The sequence below is a fragment of the Lates calcarifer genome, unplaced genomic scaffold (genome assembly GCF_001640805.2).
Source record: "Lates calcarifer isolate ASB-BC8 unplaced genomic scaffold, TLL_Latcal_v3 _unitig_5261_quiver_791, whole genome shotgun sequence".
In the NCBI taxonomy this organism is placed as follows: Eukaryota; Metazoa; Chordata; class Actinopteri; family Centropomidae; genus Lates; species Lates calcarifer.
In genome coordinates this window covers 1-6,097 of record NW_026117406.1, presented here as the reverse complement: position 1 = coordinate 6,097, position 6,097 = coordinate 1, and the positions used below count along the sequence as shown (strand labels likewise).

Genomic DNA, 6,097 nt, shown 5'->3' with positions numbered 1-6,097 from the left:
AGGAGAGGAGAGTAGGAATAAAGATAAAAACCAGGAGGGAGGAGAGGAGGAGAGAGAAATAAAAAAGAGAGGAAAGATGGATTGTGGGAAACTGTCAGAGAGAGAGAACGACAGGAAGAGGAGAGCAGTTTGACAGACAGGTGATAGACCCGCCTCCAACCAGAGAGAGAGAGAGGGAGAGAGAGAGACGTTTGAGGCTCTGATCAAACAGGACTCAGACCCAGCAGAGCAGACCCAGTCCCCCTCTCTATTCAGACCAGAACCAGACTCAGATTCATATCATCACAGGTCAGTCAGGTCTGAACCAGATCTCAGTACCTGGAGCAGAACAGAGACAATGACACGTCTACATGAAGATCACAGGTAACACAGATTCATCCATTCATAAATTAGACAGAGAATCCAATCAGCCAAACAGTACGTCCTATAAAAGACCAAGACTCAGTGACCAGAAACCAGAAACAGAGTCTGATCAACAGCCTGGGATCATTCTGGAAGAAGAGGAGAGAGTCTCACACACTCATTCACACTCACACACACACACACTCACTGTCACTCACTCACACTCACTCATTCACACACACTGTGAATAGTTAGTGTTGTATTTACTGACGCTCTGATGATCTGATGCTTTGACATGTCTGATCTAACACGTGACAATAAAGACAAACTGAGCCTCTGGTGTCTCCTCAAGGACCCTGGAACCCTCCTCAAGGACTCTCCAGACCCTCCCCAGGAACTGTGAGCCAGGTCTGAGGTTTAGATCAGGATCTGTCTCCACCTGCTGGATCAGCCTGGATCCAGTTTCAGTCCCATTAAAGTGATGGTTGGTTACAGAGTCTGACAGCAGCAGGAGGGACTGTGACACGTACAACAACAACAACAACAACAACAACAACAACAACAACAACAACAACAACAAAAATGATAATAATAATAATAATAATAAACCATGCGCTGGATAACATCATATCTCAGCTTCTCTCCGTCTTCACCGTGGAGGAATTTAAAGACCAATCAGAGGCGGTTGCTAGGCAGAGCAGAACCTGCCGGCCAATCAGCGTTTTTCTGCCACTAGCGGACGTATGTCGTCATTGGCTGCGACGTGTCTCGTCATTGGCTAGGAGGCCTCTGGGGGGCGGAGACAGGAAGTCAGGAACCAGATTTAAACTAAGTTTGAGCAGCTGCCTCTGTTTGTCGGTGCCGCGAGGAAACGTCGGTACCGGAGAGTCTGGACGTTAAAACTAACGGCGGAGCAGTGAGACTGGACGCTGAACACACCTGCTGCGTGAGGGTAAGGTAAACAGTTAGCGGCTAGCGTTAGCATGAACGTTACCGGAGGGTCAGAGTGTGTTTGTGTTTCCCTGATGAGAAAACTGTTTGTTAGTGTCACTTAGCTGAATGTGCAGACACACACCAGCTCCCGTCTCTTAGCAACAGAACACTGAATTAGAAATATATAGAAATATATATGTACACAATGAGGGGGGGTCACCAGCGATGCTGATGGTTCTGCGGGTGAGGAGGAGGAGATGAAGGAGGAGGAGGAGGTGGAGGAGGCCGTGCAGCCTCTGTGATCTGTGAACCTCCCTGTTTGTTTGTTAGTGTGTGTGTTAGTGAATACTGACACCTGCTGGACCTTAAAAATCCTACAGGCTCATCTGACACTGATTTGATGACCCAGTATAAACAATAATATAATTTAACTCATTGTATTTTATGGTATTATTTCATATGCCAGGTATCTCTGCAGCTCCTGGATGGCATCAGCTGTGGCACTGTTGGTCTGCCTGCCCACTTCGATGTCGAGACGTTGTCAAAGGTTATCTAAACCCGTCATCCCGCTGACAGAGGCGCTTCCTTATAAACACAGTTTGGCGTCAGTGTCAGTTCGATGCAGTTCCTGTATAGGTCACATGACTTTCTTAAAGCGATACACGCACCGACACGGGGTTTTGCTCTATGAGCTCGACGCATCGGTGTTGCCGGACCCATCACTAGTGTGTCTGTCATTGTGATCATTGATCCACTGTGGTGTATGTTATTGACTGAGCTGTAACAGTGATGTATCAGTGATGTCACAGTGATGTAACAGTGATGTCACAGCGTCAGTGTCTGAGCAGGTCTCTGTTAGAAATTCTTACAAAAACTATGTAAACACTGATTTTCTCCTGAAGTCACAGTAACAGAATGAATTTATTCACCTGGGTGGTTGGTTCTAGTTTTCAGTGTTGTGTTCTCCGCTGTTCAGGTGAACTGTTCTTTGTTTTCCAGGTGTTTTCCAGGTGTTTTCCAGGTTCAGCTGCTGCAGCCTGGACACAAACACCAGATCTCATCTGACAAACAGGTCTGAGTCCAAAACATTTACTCTCCAGATGAGCTCAATGATTCATGTGTTAATGTTTAAATCCTTGGTATTTAATGAGTTTAGTACTGGATATAATAAGAACAGATTCATCATGATTCTAATCATCTTTAAAAAGTCGATGTCAGTTCGTTTTCTGCCTGTGAACTGAACTAGAATTTACAGTAATATTCAGGATTCCTGCAGTGATCTGTTGACAGACAGTTAAAACAGAAATTTAAGACTGAAGATCATTTTTCCTGAAATATTTATTGTTATAGATTCTTCACCCTCTGAAGTACTCGTCTGATACTTTCATTAATATTTCTGTAAGACATTTGTGTAGAAGCTTACGTTAAAAACTGCCATGCTCCACTCTATTTTTCTTTTACAACAAGCCCTCGTTTGCGATTCTGCTCCTTCGAGGGGCTTTGTAATCCATCATGGAGCCCGGTGTCATTTTTCGGTATTTCCAGGGAAAAAACAAGTCGATAAATCCGTGTTTTGCGTCTTTATTGATACATAATTTAACATCAAAATTATTTTTACCATGTTCTGATTAATGAAATTCATGGCAGCCATATTGACTGTGTAAACCAATCATCAGGTGTGTTGTTGAACCGTGCGAAACAGCTGATCCAATGAGAGTCGTAATATGGCGGATCCCCGATTTCCAGACATTACTTACTACGTTTATGCTGTGTCCTGAGCATTTAGAGATCTAATTTAGCACGGCTTCACACTTCAGTGGTAAAACTATTTGCCAAGATAGTAAATAGTAGTATGTAGTAGTAAATAGTAAATATCTCTGCCTATGTGTGCACTACAGACTTCATTTTACCTTGGGTTACATGAATTTAGACTCCAAACACTTACACACTTGCAACACTTGTTTTCTTCTGTTGAAAAATGTGGCAATATAAAAATAATAATTCAAATAGCCCAGGTTGTGCTGAGAAAAATGATATCAATTCAATTTTATTTATATAGCGCCATATCACAACAACAGTCATCTCACATCTGTCAGTTACTTGCTTGTATCTTACAGTATTGGATTTATACAGTTCTTTAAATAGTAAGAGGTCCGAGGCACAAATACACTGACAAAAGTGGCCCAGACCTCAGAGGGTTAAAGATGTTTTTCATGTTATATGTGACAGTAATCAGCTGCTCTGATGTTTGTCAAATGTTCTGGTTCAGCTGGGATGTTGAATATGTCCTTATTCCTTTATATTATATAATATTTCCTGATTAATGAATTACTTATTATTCAAACAACTTTTACTGTGCTCTAATTAACGGAACTCATGGCAGCCATATTGACTGCGTAAACCAATCAGAAACTACAGACTGTATTTACAGACACGTGTGGGTTTATGGTCTTAGATCTATTTATAATATCATGTGGCATTAGTGAAACATACACAATGACATAGCCCAGGTTGTGTTGAAAAAAATGACATCAGACACTTGCTTGTATTTTGCAGTATTTGATGTTTACAACTTTTTTCCCTCCAGGTGTCACCGCTTTGTCTACAGCATAGTCCACGATCACAGAAACGTCGTCCATGATCGCAGTGAGTCTTCCTACAGTGAAGAAGTTCTTTGAGACCAGGACAGAGGCCTCCAGGTAATTCACTAACAGCTTTACATCAGCTGTCCAACACAGAGCACTGACATTTAACTGTTTATGTTCAGTATTAAGTAAATCAAAAAAGTGTAATCATAAAAGTAACTGATCATTTTCCTTTGTATGTTTCTCTTTGATTTCCTCCAGGTGTCATCACTTCATGCACAACATCATCAACGATCAGACACATTGTCCATGATTGCTGAGACTTGTCAAAGATGAGAGAGACATTGTCCATGATCAGAGAATAGTATGGTGTCAAAACGGATCAAAAAATGGCACAGTATAATAAGGCGTCAAACATTAGCAAAAAATGTCACAGTATAATATGGTGTCAAAAACAGTCAAAAAATGTCATAGTATAGTATGGCGTCAAAAATGGTCAAAAAATGTCATAGTATAGTGTGGTGTCAAAAATTAGCAAAAAATGTCATAGTATAGTATGGCGTCAAAAATCATCAAAAAATGTCATAGTATACTATGGAGTCAAAAATGGTTAAAAAATGTCATAGTATAGTATGGTGTCAAAAGTCATCAAAAAATGTCATAGTATAGTATGGTGTCAAAAACGCTCAAAAAATGTCATAGTATAGTATGGCGTCAAAAATCATCAAAAAATGTCATAGTATAGTATGGCGTCAAAAATCATCAAAAAATGTCATAGTATACTGTGGCATCAAAAATGGTTAAAAAATGTCATAGTATAGTAAGGCGTCAAAAATCATCAAAAAATGTCATAGTATAGTATGGTGTCAAAAACGGTCAAAAAATGTCATAGTATAGTATGGCGTCAAAAATCATCAAAAAATGTCATAGTATAGTATGGCGTCAAAAATCATCAAAAAATGTCATAGTATAGTATGGTGTCAAAAACGCTCAAAAAATGTCATAGTATAGTATGGCGTCAAAAATCATCAAAAAATGTCATAGTATAGTATGGCGTCAAAAATCTAGTCAAAAAATGTCATAGTATAGTATGGTGTCAAAAATCATCAAAAAAATGTCATAGTATACTATGGAGTCAAAAATGGTTAAAAAATGTCATAGTATAGTAAGGCATCAAAAATCATCAAAAAATGTCATAGTATAGTATGGTGTCAAAAACGGTCAAAAAATGTCATAGTATAGTATGGCGTCAAAAACGGTCAAAAAATGTCATAGTATAGTATGGCATCAAAAATCATCAAAAAATGTCATAATATACTATGGAGTCAAAAATTGTTAAAAAAATGTCATAGTATAGTATGGTGTCAAAAACGCTCAAAAAATGTCATAGTATAGTATGGCGTCAAAAACGGCCAAAAAATGTCATAGTATAGTAAGGCATCAAAAATCATCAAAAAATGTCATAGTATAGTATGGTGTCAAAAACGGTCAAAAAATGTCATAGTATAGTATGGCGTCAAAAACGGTCAAAAAATGTCATAGTATAGTATGGCGTCAAAAACGGTCAAAAAATGTCATAGTATAGTATGGTGTCAAAAATCATCAAAAAATGTCATAGTATAGTATGGTGTCAAAAATTAGCAAAAAATGTCATAGTATAGTAAGGCGTCAAAAATCATCAAAAAATGTCATAGTATAGTATGGCGTCAAAAATCATCAAAAAATTTCATAGTATAGTATGGTGTCAAAAATCATCAAAAAATGTCATAGTATAGTATGGTGTCAAAAACGGTCAAAAAATGTCATAGTATAGTGTGGCGTCAAAAATTAGCAAAAAATGTCATAGTATAGTATGGCGTCAAAAATTAGCAAAAAATGTCATAGTATAGTAAGGCGTGAAAAGTCATCAAAAAATGTCATAGTATAGTATGGCGTCAAAAATCAAAAAATGTCATAGTATAGTATGGCGTCAAAAATCATCAAAAAATGTCATAGTATACTATGGAGTCAAAAATGGTTAAAAAATGTCATAGTATAGTATGGTGTCAAAAGTCATCAAAAAATGTCATAGTATAGTATGGCGTCAAAAATCATCAAAAAATGTCATAGTATAGTATGGTGTCAAAAAATTAGCAAAAAATGTCATAGTATAGTATGGCAGTCAAAAATGATCAAAAAAATGTCATAGTATAGTATGGTGTCAAAAATTAAGCAAAAAATGTCATAGTATAGTGTGG

General features: G+C 38.2%; 1 long non-coding RNA gene across 3 annotated transcripts; it reads left to right on the top strand.

The window, feature by feature from the left end:
• The first annotated feature begins 1,185 nt into the window (after positions 1-1,185).
• On the top strand, positions 1,186-5,779 carry LOC108874233 (uncharacterized). 3 transcript variants are annotated; one of them, XR_007811356.1, is made up of 7 exons: positions 1,187-1,294; positions 2,275-2,347; positions 3,863-3,974; positions 4,122-4,533; positions 4,686-4,837; positions 5,031-5,068; positions 5,298-5,779. It is a non-coding gene; the product is annotated as an uncharacterized LOC108874233 (long non-coding RNA). The 3 variants fall into 3 exon arrangements; XR_001959641.2 differs by lacking the exon at positions 5,031-5,068 and having other exon boundaries at positions 1,186-1,294; positions 4,122-4,495; XR_007811355.1 differs by lacking the exon at positions 5,031-5,068.
• The last annotated feature ends 318 nt before the right edge of the window (positions 5,780-6,097 follow it).